Raw genomic sequence first — 12,540 nt, forward strand, 5'->3', positions numbered from 1 at the left:
GATCTCTTGACCTCGTGATCCACCCGCCTCGGCCTCCCAAAGTGCTGGGATTACAGGCTTGAGCCACCGCGCCCGGCCAAAAAATTCTTTTTTTCTTTTGAGATGAGGTCTCACTCTGTTGCCCAGACTGGAACAGTGGTGTGATCTGCACTTACTGCAACCTCTGCCTCCTGGGCTCAAGCAACCCTCTCACCTCAGCCTCCTCAGTAGCTGGGACCACAGTTGCATGCCACCACATAATAGCTAATTTTTTGTATTTTTGGTAGAGTCAGGGTTTCACCATGTTGCCCAGGCTGGCCTTGAAATCCTGAGCTCAAGCAATCCACCTACCTTGGCCTCCCAAAGTGCTGAGATTACAGGCATGAACCACCACACCCAGCCTTCATAGAGTAATTCTATTCTCACCATATTAGGAACGGCTGAACCGTTTTTCAAAGTGGCTGCACCATTTTATTTATTTATATATATTTTTTGAGATGGAGTTTTGCTCTCGTTGCCTAGGCTGGAGTGCAATGGCATGATCTTGGTTCACTGCAACCTCCGTTTCCTGGGTTCAAGCGATTCTCCTGCCAGCACACTCAGCTAATTTTCTGTATTTTTAGTAGAGACAGGGGTTTCCCCATGGCCAAGCTGGGCTCAAACTCCTGACGTCAGGTGATCCACCCACTTTGGCCTCCCAAAGTACGGGATTAGAGGCGTGAGCCTCTGTGCCCAGCTGGCACCATTCTATATTCCTGTCAGCAGTATATGAGGTTTCAATTTCTCCACGTCCTTGTCAATATTTGTTGTTATCTGGCTTTCTTTATCATTTTAGTCCTGTCAGGGGGTGTGAAGCAGTATCTCACTGTGCTTTTTGACTTACCTTTCTTTTTTCTTTTTTCTTTTTTGAAACCAGGTCTTTTCTGTCACCCAGGTCGGAGTGCCGTGGCAGAGGCATGGCTTACTGCAGCCTCCAACTTGAGAGCTCCCATGCCAGCCTCCTGAGTAGCTGGGACAGCTGGTACTACAGGCATATGCCACCATGCATGGCTAATTATCGTAGTTTTTGCATAGAAAGTGTTTCGTGCATGGCCAATTATTGTATTTTTTGCATAGAAATCTTGTCCAAGCTGGTATTGAACTCCTGGGCTCAAGCAATCTGCCTTTCAAAGTGATGGGAGTATAGGCATGAGCCACCAAAACAACTTTCCATGTGCTAATTGGCCGTTTGCCAGGCCTAAGTGCTTAAGTATAGCAATTCTTTGCTCCATGACAGCCTTGGGCATAAGTACTATTGTTACCACCCTGTCCTATGATGTGCCAGGCTCAGACTTTTAGTTGCAATCTTTCTTTTCTCTCTCTTTCTTTCCTTTCCCTCCCTCCCTCCCTTCCCTCCTTCCCTCCCTCCCTCCCTAGCTCCCTCCCTCCCTCCTTCCTTCTCTTTTTTGAGACAAAGTCCAGCTCTGTCGCCCAGGCTGGAGTGCAGTGGCATAATCTTGGCTCACCGCAACCTCCATCTCCTGGGATCAAGCAATTCTCCTGCTTCAGCCTCCTGAGTAGCTGGGATTACAGGTGTGCACCACCACACCCAGCTAATTTTTGTATTTTTAGTAGAGGTGGGTTTCACCATGTTGGTCAGGCTGGCCTCAAACTCCTGACCTCATAATCTGCCCACCTCAGCCTCCCAAAGTGCTGGGATTACAGGTGGGAGCCACCGAGCCTGGCACAAGCTTTCTTTTCAAGAAATAAATTGAATACTATTCAATGCAAGGAAATTTTAGTTCTGGCTCAACTGTCAATGTATAGTTAGCACTTAAGAGTCAGCGCCTCCGTAATTCCTATTTATATTGCTTTTCCTGACTTCCGAGTCAGGAAAAAAAACTTTGTACTTGCTATTTTTTCCTTGATTAATTATTTCCATGTTAATTAAAAAATTTAAATTTTCTATTTTAATTTTATTCTGGCCACTTCATTTTAAGTTTTATTATTATTACTTTTTGAGATGGAGTCTTGCTCTGTCACCCAAGCTGGAGTGCAGTGACATGATCTTGGCTCACTGCGGCCTCCAACTTCCAGAGTTGAAGTGATTCTCCTGCCTCAGCCTCCCTAGTAGCTGGGACTACGGGTGTGCGCCACTATGCCCAGCTATTTTTTTATTTTTAATAGAGACAGGATTTCACCATGTTGATCAGGCTGGTCTCAAACTCCTGACCTCAGGTGATCTGCCCACCTTGGCCTCCCAAAGTGCTGGAATTATGGGAGTGAACCACCACACCTAGCATTTTCGGGCTATTTCCTTGATTAATTTTTTTCCTTGGCTAACTTTTGCTTGCCTTCTACATTTTTGGAGAGGCTTTCCTGACCTTTCTGTCTAAATTAGAAGACTTATTCTTTCTCACAGCCCTGTGGATTTACTGTAATAGCATTCTTTTTTTTTTTTGTGCCTGTTTATATTTTCTTATCTTACTTTTAAATGAAAGTTTTCATTTTATAAATTTGCAATCACGCTATATGTGCTCCTTTGTGTTCTGCCTTTTTTTCCATTTCACATTGTGTCACCAAAAATTGTCAGCCTAATTGAAAGAAAATGTTAAATGGCTGCAAAATAGCCTATTAGGTGATTATAAAATACCTCATTTACTCATTTCCTTTTTAAAGCTTGCAGTATTTCATTGATTTGCTATGGTAAATAACACTGATATGAACATCTTTGGAAATAAAGCTGTTTTTAATATTTAGGATTCTTTTCTTGGTGTAGAATCTAGAAAAGGAATTATTGAGTTGGGGGCATTTATAAAGCCCTTGATTCATATTACTAAAGCTTGAGGGGAAAAAAGAGATGTTGTAATTTGCACTGCCTCAGGGATGTATGAGAGTGCTATACTAACCAGACTCATGTCAGCACTGTTTATTACCATTTTAAAAACATGGCCAGGCGAGGTGCCTCATGCCTATAACCTCAGCACTTTGGGAGGCAGAGGCAGGCGGATCACCTGAGGTCGGCAGTTCGAGACCAGCCTGACCAACATGGGGAAACCCTGTCTCTACTAAAAATACAAAAATTAGCCAGGCATGATGGTGGGTGCCTGTAACTCCAGCTACTCGGGAGCCTGAGGCTGGAGAATCTCTTGAACCCGGGAGGTGGATGTTGCAGTGAACCAAGATCTTGCCATTGCACTCCAGCCTGGGTGACAGAGTAAGACTCTGTTAAAAGAAAAAAAAAAAATAGCTTTGCAGTAGTCTGCATTTCTTTGATTTACAGTGGAAACAATCTAATAATTGCACAAATGACAGAAACACATCTTAATTGTTATGCCAATATAAAAAAATGGATGGTACATTATTAGTGCATTTTCCTAAAGGAGCCGAAGAAAAACTGTAGGCTCATTTGTTGGTGAGGATAAGAGAATGAAGTGACCTCAACAGGCTTGAGAAAATTGCTGATAATGGGATTTGCAGATAAGGCAGAAGGACATGTGGCTGGACTATCACTCCGTAGCTCATTTTTTATGCCTTATCAGAATGGAGGGCTGCTCCCCTGTGAATGATGGCTATACCTGGCAGTGTAATAAAAAGTGCTGTGGGTGGATGGGAAGAGCTGCAGAGACGGCTGCTGGTGCATAAGACACAGAACTTAAGATGCTGACAGCTGCAATGAAAAGAGCCTTGGAGAACACTGAGAGGTTAGGAGTTTTCAGACATTTTGTTTATTTTATTTTTTTCTTGAGACAAGGCCTCACTTCTGTCACCTGGCTGAAGTGCAGTGGCATGATGGTGGCTCAATGCAGCCTCAACCTTCTGGGCTCAGGTGATCCTCCCACCTCAGCCTCCTGAGAAGCTGAGACTACAGGTGCACACTACCACATGTGGCTAACTTTTGTATTTTGTATTTTTTGTAGAGATGAGATTTCACAGTGTTGGCAAGCCTGGTCTTGAACACTTGGGCTCAACTGATCCACACACCTCAGCCTCCCAAAACGTTGGGATTACAGGCATGAGCCACACCACACGCAGCCTTCATTTGGTTTATTTTACAAGTGGACTATGTTATTTTTCTGTGAAATCTCAACGTGAAAACTGGGGTGGGGGTGGACAGGAGAATGTAGAAGGGTGATTTGGTCCACTCTCTCACTCATTAAGGGCCTTGACATGTTGGCCATTGTCTTCAGGTGAGATTATCATCATCATCATCATCATCATCATCATTATTTTAAGACAAAGTTTCACTCTTGTCACTCAGGGTGGAGTGCAGTGGCACGATATCGGCTCACTGCGACCTCCACCTCTCCAGGTGAGATTATTAATGCAGGCCCAGAAACATACTGAAAGAATGCAGAGATTTTCAGCCTTGGACTTTCCTACAAGCACTCACGTGTATTCATCATTTAGTCCCCACAGCAACCCAATCGGAGGAGTGCCCATTTTATTTACATTTTACAAAAGAGGTAACTGCAGTGTGGGAAAATGAGCTTGCCTGGGATTAAAGAATAAATGGTACCAAGGTGGGCAGATCACTTGAGGCCACAAGTTCAAGACCAGCCTGGGTCACGTGTCAAAAACCGGCCTCTACTAAAAATACAAACAAATTAGCCGGGTGCGGTGGTGCACACCTTTAGTTCCAGCTACTCCAGGGGCAGGGGGGTGGGGGTGGTGAGGCAGGAGAATTGCTTGAGCCCAGGAGGTAGAGGTTGCAGTGAGCCAAAATTGTGCCACTGCACTCTAGCCTGAGTGGCAGAGAGAGACTCTGTCTCAAAAAGAAAAAAAAAAAGAGTTTGTTATTAGGTATGCTCTCTGGAGTAAATAGGATATCTGTGCATTTTTTTTAAAATCTGTATAATTTGAGGTTTTACAATTTTAACATGTAAGTAATCCCTGAAGTATGTATTGTACACTTTAGTTGTCCATATACTTTCACATCAGTTATTTGAGAAATTGTATATAATCAGATAGAAATAAATGTGGGAGTTTTTTTGGTTAATTTTTTTTGAATCCAGACTTTGTACTGCAAATTTCATAAGCTTATCACTGTTTTTCTGCCTTGATTATAGTAACTAAATGTACTATTCGTTGAATATAACCCTCTATATCTGGAGGACTTTCTCATACATAATTTTTTTTTTAATTTTTATAGACGGCGTCTTGCTATGTTGCCCAGGCTGGACTAAAACTCTAGGCCTCATGTAATCCTCCAACTTCAGCCTCCAAGGGCCAACTTCTCACACATCATTTTTAAAAAGTAAAAAACGTAGAGTAATAAAAATAATCTTTATGGGGGGCATTGTACTTTAGGAGAANAAAAAGAGTAAATGGTGGAACAAGGATTCAGATTCAGGAAGTGTGAAGAGGGCAGGATGAGGATTTTGAAACTGGAGCATGGGCCAAGATGAAGTGGATTATCACTGGGAAAATGTATTTCATTTTGGTTCATCTTTTTTTTTTTTTTTAAATAAAAGCTAAATTTTCATTGAAGATGGTATTAGCCAACCTTGGCTTCCTGAAAGATATGCATTAAATCAGGCAGTTGAAGCAGGGTTGGATGGCAGGGAAGGTCAGGAGATCCTAGCTTAGCCATTTGAGAGCAAGAACTTGAAGAAATCAATAGGACGTTCCTATTAACTGTCCTTTCACTTGTCCTTCTTCAGATTCGTATTTTCTGAACCAGGCAGTGTCACGGCTAGAGAAGAGAAGGCATCAGGTTCCATCGCGTTTCCTGGTCCCTAAATCTGTGCTCCTCAAGCTCTCTCCGCCTTCGTCCTCTTATCTTTAAAATGGGGATAATAACAGTACCCATCTCATGGAGTTCTTGGGAAGAATAAATAAGATAATGCATGTAATGTGCTTATAGTACTTGGCACATATTAAGTGTTCAATCGATGTTAACTTAATATTTAGTATTTTTTTCTTCCAACAAATGTTTGCTTAGCTTCCCTTGTGCTCTATTGAGTTGGTGGAAACGTTTTGGATGACCCAGTAATGGATAAGATAAAATTCTGAGGGTAAAGTTTTAGCTGCAAAACCCTCTTTTCATTAGACATGTTTAAAGGTAAGAATTTTAAAGGGATAGGGCCATGTAACTTACCTATGATACAGACAGCTCAGGAGAAAGAGCATAGCCACAAATTTCACTGAGAAAACAGAGTAAGCAAGGTCTTCTTGACATGGATTGTGAATTATGTGCCCTTCGTTTTTATTTCTTTTGAGACAGGGTCTCTCACTCTCACCCAGGCTGGAGTGCAGTGGTATGATCACGGCTCATTGCAATCTTGAACTTGCCAGGCTCAAGCGATCCTTCTAACTCATCCTGCTGAGTAAGTGAGACTATAGGCGTGTGCAGAGACAGGGTCTCACTGTATTGCCCCAGCTAGTCTCCAACTCCTGGACTCAAGCAATCTGCCTGCCACAGCCTCCCAAAGTGCTGGGATTACAGGCATGAACCAAGGCATCGTATGTGCCATTTAGCTGTCTATGATGAACAAAAGGAAACAGCTAAAACACTAACACTTCTTTGCTACTTAAAGTCAAAATGAGGATCTCTGCCAGAAAGCTACGTTTACTCCTTGCCTCCGTGAAAGCAGAGTTGAATGAACCGGAAAGAATTTGGGTCATAACACAAGGTCCCTGAATTAGCAGATGACCTTTTGTGAATAAATCATCTAAATATTACATCAGAGTTCAAACAACATTTTGTGTCTCTGAAGTGACACTTTGAATCACTTCTCCTGTGATTAAAAAAAAGAATGGCCAGGTTTGGTGGCTCACGCCTGTAATCCTAGCACTGCGGGAGGCCAAGACAGGCAGGTTACTCGAGCCCAGGAATTTGAGACCAGCTTGGCCAACATGGCAAAACCCTGTCTCTACTGAAAAATACTAAAATTAGCCAAGCTTGATGGTACACGACTGTAGTCCCGGCTAACCGGGAGGCTGAGGTGTGGGAGGATTGCCTGAGTCCAGGGAGGTTGAGGTTGCAGTGAGCTGAGACTGTGTCACTGCACTCCAGCCTGGGTGACACAGTGAGACTCTATCTCACTACATGGAGGGCAGTGGCTGTTCACAGCTCACTGCAGACTCAACCTCCCAGACTCAAGTGATCCTCCCATCTATCTCAGCCTCCCCGGTGGCTGGGACTACAGACTTGTGCTACCACACCTGGCTCATTTTTTCTGTTAAAAGATGGGGTCTCACCCTATTGCCCAGGGTTTAAGGGATCCTCCTGCCTTGGCTTTCCAAAGTGCTGGGATTACAGGTGTGAGCCATCATGCCTGGCCCTATTGAGTCGTATTTAAAAAATATATTGAATTTGGTTGGGTGTGGGGGTTCACACCTGTAATTCCAGCATTTGGGAGCCTGAGGTGGGCGCATTGCTTCAGGTTAGGAATTCAAGACCAGCCTGGCCAACATGGAAAACCCCATCTCTGCTAAAAATACAAAAAAGTGTGGTAGTCCCAGCTAATTGGGAGGCTGAGGCATGAGAATTGTTTGAATCTGGGAGGTGGAGGTTGCAGTGAGCCAAGATCACCCCACTGCACTCCAGCCTGGGTGGTAGAGAGAGATCCTGTCTCAAAAAAAAAAAACAAAAAAAAAAAAACACATTTGGATTTGGTACAAAAATTATATTAACAGCTATCATTTTTGCAGCATGTGCACATGCTAATTCTACACCTAGAGCTTGATGCATCATTATTTCATTTTAATCACTCAGCAGCTCTGTGGTAGAATTATCCTGATTCTGATTTTATAGATGAGAAAACTGAGGTTCAGAGAGGTCATGATTTACCTGAAGACACACAGTTAAGGATCAGAATCAGGCCCTGCACGGTGGTTCATGCCTATAATCCCAGCATGTTGGGAGTCTGAGGTGGATGGATTGCCTGAGGTCAGGAGTTCGAGACCAGCCTGGCCAACATGGTGAAATCCTGTCTCTACTGAAAAAATACAAAAATTAGCCAGGTGTGATGGCGGCCCCTGTAGTCTCAGTTGCTTGGGAGGCTGAGGCAGGAGAATTGCTTGAACCCAGGAGGTGGAGGATACAGTGAGCTGAGATCGCACCACTGCACTCCACACACCACTGCCTGGGTGACAGAGGGGACTTCATTTAAAAAAAAATAAAAAAAGAATCGGAATCAGCCTAGACAAGTCTCGTGTGATGCACTAAGCATAGGAAGGTGGTTCTAGTCTCAGTGTTGCCCCAGACACTCTGGAAGCCCTACACTGGCCAACTCAGCCTGTCTTCTCTAAAATAAATATATGTGCTCTACTGCTTCACAATGTTCTTGTCAGGATCAGATGCAATACTGGACAGAAAATCCCTTTGGATTTCTCACATTTCTGGTTAGCTCTGTGGACAAATCCCTTTCTCTCCAGGCTTCATTTTTGCATCTGTGCAATGAAGGCATTGGGACCAGCTGTATTAAACTCCCTTCCAGCTCTGAAAGTGTAGAATTTTGCATCTTCGCACCTCTCCCAGTTCCTCAATGGTGAATTGGAGACACTGGTTGTCACCAAGGGAGGACGGGAAGCTGTGAATGCTTCCTTTTGAGCTTTGGGGTTGAGTAATTTTGGTAATTTCAAAGCCTCATTATCTTTCTCCCTAATGTTTTGCTTCTAAATAACTGTAGTTTTAGGGGAGGGGGGCTTGAATAACAATGTTGGAAATAGTCCCACTGCGGAAGGTGAAGGGTATTTGGAGTTTTTAATTTAGAACCTAGTGACCAAACACTGCTCAGAGTTTGTCCCTGGGGCACCCAAGTCCCCATCAAGACCTATACAGTGTTTTGGAATTGAGCCTGTTACTGAGCGGGGGCTGGGTGGCAGAGGATAATGTAGCAAGGGGTGGGGGAATACACAGTAGTTACCAGCTTGGGCTTTGGGGTCTAACAGCTTGATTCTAATCCCTGTTCTCTTACTGCATAGCTTTGTGATCTTAAGTTCTCCAGCACTAGTTCTCCACATAGCTAGAATGGTAATGTCCTCCTGAGTGTTTTAAAAAAGAAAATGAGATATTTATTTGAAGCTTGGTCCCTAGTTAACTGTTATCCAATTCAGACACTTGAGAGGATGGTCTATCCTTCAGGAGGCCAGGTGGGCTCGGAAGCTGCTCTGGGTGGACCGTTGCAGCAGAGCTGTGATGTTTCACTGAACTAGAAACTTCTTGGGGAAGATTTGCACGACAGTGTTTTTCTTTTCCTACAGGCATATCTAGGTTGGGCAAGGGGAGGGGGCTGTGAGGTATGGCCTTATATACATTTCATCCTCATAACACCATAACATTGTTACTCTTAGTGCCCATTTCATGAAAGAGGAAATTGAGGTGCAGACAGCTGAAAATTGGCAAAGATTACAGGGCTAACAAATGGAGGAGCTGGGTTTCAGAACTGTGCTGGCAATCCATGTTGTTTTATATATACCAGATTCCTAATGAAAATCACTGATGGAAAAAAAAAAAACAGAGACTCACTGATGCTAGACCTCTGCACCCTCAAGCTTCTAACCTGCCACTGGCTACAAATAAATGACAAGAATCAGCTTTACTGAACTGCTCTTGACCACTCAGAACTGCTCTAAGTTTCAAGGAGAAAGAAACTAACACCACATGAAAGACTGATTGCAGATATAGTGGGAATTCATGTACTCTGCAACATGCCTGTGTGGCTGTTCTGTTAAAATGTGATGCCTGTTTCCTTCCCATGGACCTGGCTGGGTTGTTCTTATGACTTGCTTTGGACACAAAAATGAGATGGAGTTGATGATGTGCCAGTTCTGAGCTTAGGCTTCAAGAAGCTTTGCATACTTGTGTTCACTTCTGCTTATTCTTTCTTGGAAATTTGCCCAGGCACTGTGGAAACAAATTCAGGCTAGATTTTTGGAGAACAAGAGATCGTGTAGATCTAAGCCAAGGTGCCCTAGCCAAAAGCCAGCAAGTCTCTGGAGGCAGAACTGGCTTGTTGAGCTGACTGTAGCCCAGCCGAGACTAGAAGAACCGCTCAACTGAGCCCAGCCGAAATTATCCACCTGTGCAATTGTAGGCTAAATAAATGGATGTTATTTTAAAACAGCATTTTAAAAAATTTTGGGATAATTTAAAATTTGTGGAAAAGTTGAAAAGATAATATATCTGACACCTGGTTTCAATTATTCCTAATTTATCATCACATTGTTTGTGACACCAGTATTTTTATGGTACTACTAATTAAACTGTGGACAATTTTTTCGATTTTACCAGTTTTTCGTTAATACGCTTTTCACTATTCCAGGATCCAGTCCAAGATACCACAGTGCATTTAGTGTCATGTCTTATTAGTTTCCTTTTATCTGTAACAGTTTCTCAGTCTTCCTTGCTTTCATGTCTTTGACAGTTTTGGGAAGTACTAGTTAGGTATTTTGTAAAGTATTCCTTAATTGTGTTTGGCTGATTTTTTTTCATAATTAGAACAGGGTTTTGGGTTTTTGGGAAAAAAATGCTACAGATGTGAAGTGCCCTTTTCATCACGTCAGGGGGTACGTAATATCCACTTGACATCAATGGTGATGGATATCAGCTTTGAACACTTGGTTGGAAAGGGTTTGCCAGATTATTCTACTGTAAAGTTAGAGAAAAGTTTTTCTTTTCTTTTTCTTTTTTTTTTTTTTTTTTGAGACAGAGTCTCACTCTGTCGCCCAGGCTGGAGTGCAGTGGCATGATCTTGGCTCACTGCTACCTCTGCCACCCAGGTTCAAGCAATTCTTCTGCCTCAGCCTCCCAAGTAGCTGGGTTTATAGGTGCCTGCCACCGCACTCGGCTAATTTTTGTAGTTTTGTAGAGATGGGATTTCACCATCTTGGCCAGTCTTGAACTCCTGACCTGGTGATCCACCCGCCTTGGTCTCCCAAAGTGCTGGGATTATAGGCATAAGCCACCGAGCCCTGCCTAAGTTACTATTTTTCAAAGGGATTACATGCTGGGGCTGGTTATTATGATAATTCCTCCTGTTCGTGCCTTCTTAAACTTCATTTTTCCTATTTCTTGGACTATTTTTCAACTTCAGTCCCTTGCTTTGACAGTCCATTGTAATACTGCTTTCAAATCCATAGTGCTAAAACAAAGTTCCAAATTAAAAGTTTAGCTTTTTTTTTTTTTTTTTTTTTTTTTTTAAATTTTAGTTTTTTTTTTTTTTTCTGAGATGGAGTTTCACTCTTGTTGCCCAGGTTGGAGTGCAGTGGCACAATCTTGGCTCACTGCAACCTCCGTCTCCTGTGTTCAAGCTATTCTCCTGCCTCAGCCTCCTGAGTAGCTGGGATTCCAGGCACCTACCACTACGTCCAGCTAATTTTTTGTATTCTTAGTGGAGACTGGGTTTCATCATGTTGGGCAGGTTGGTCTCAAACTCCTGACCTCAGGTGATCCATCCGCCTCGGCCCCCCAAAGTGCTGGGATTACAGACATGAGCCACTGTGCCTGGCTCGCTTTTTAAATTCTGAGAATCTTCCTGGGTTCTGGCTAAATACCCCTATCTTAATAAACTTTCCCTGGCTCACTCTGTGAACTCTTATAGTATTTGTTCACTCCTTCATCCACTTGAGTGAGCACTATATAGGCCCTGGGCCACAAAGATGAACCAGACAAAATCTCTAGTCTCATGAAACTTGCCTGTAGGGAGATACACAATAAATCCAGGAGTCAAATAATTTAAAAATAAATAAATAACTTTGGTGTTCTCTGATAACCATCTTCTTGTGCTAGAGGTATTAGGTTGTAATCTTCCATGCAGCTCAGTTAACTGATAGAACTAATTAGTAAATACATATCATGCATGTACCATGAACCAGGAATTGTAGTAAATGTGTACAACAGAATTTTTCACATTGCTTTTGGAGCCACCGAAAGCAAATGTTGTATCATCCAACCCATTCTATCATTAAACCATATAACAGGGACAGGGGAAGGACTGCTCATTGGTAACAGAGCTGGGACGACGATCTCTGTTCACATACTTCTAACCTGGGGTTCTTTCCAATCTGTCCATTGTTCTTTCAGCTAATGAAAAGGAGTGGCTGTCAGACTTGAAAGGCAAAAGGAATCGTACTATCTCAGGTATGGGAATAAGAGGTTGGGATGACATTTATCCAGATACTGACATTCTCTAGGGTCAGATTATGAGGCCAATTGGTATCCCCTGAATTGAGACTTCCCTGGAACTAAAACACTAATCACCAAACTTCCCCATTTGACCAAAGACCAGACATCCTATCTATTGATTTGTTTTACATTTTCCCTACTAGAATGTAAATTTCACAATGGCAGAGTCCTTGTCTGTTTTCACTTTTATATATTAAGTACCTAGAACAGGCCTGTTATTTAATAGGAGTTTAATACATAGCTATGTATGAGTACTGGCTTGGGAAAGACAGAGAAACCAAGATCAGTGACATTTATTTTTTATTTTTTTATTTTTTAATTTAATTTTTTATTTTTATTTTTTTTGAGACAGAGTTTCGCTCTTGTTACCCAGGCTGGAGTGCAATGGCGCGATCTCGGCTCACCGCAACCTCTGCCCCCTGGGTTCAGGCAATTCTCCTGCCTCAGCC

Source organism: Cebus imitator, unplaced genomic scaffold, assembly GCF_001604975.1.
Source record: "Cebus imitator isolate Cc_AM_T3 unplaced genomic scaffold, Cebus_imitator-1.0 Scaffold13, whole genome shotgun sequence".
NCBI classification, from domain to species: domain Eukaryota; kingdom Metazoa; phylum Chordata; class Mammalia; order Primates; family Cebidae; genus Cebus; species Cebus imitator.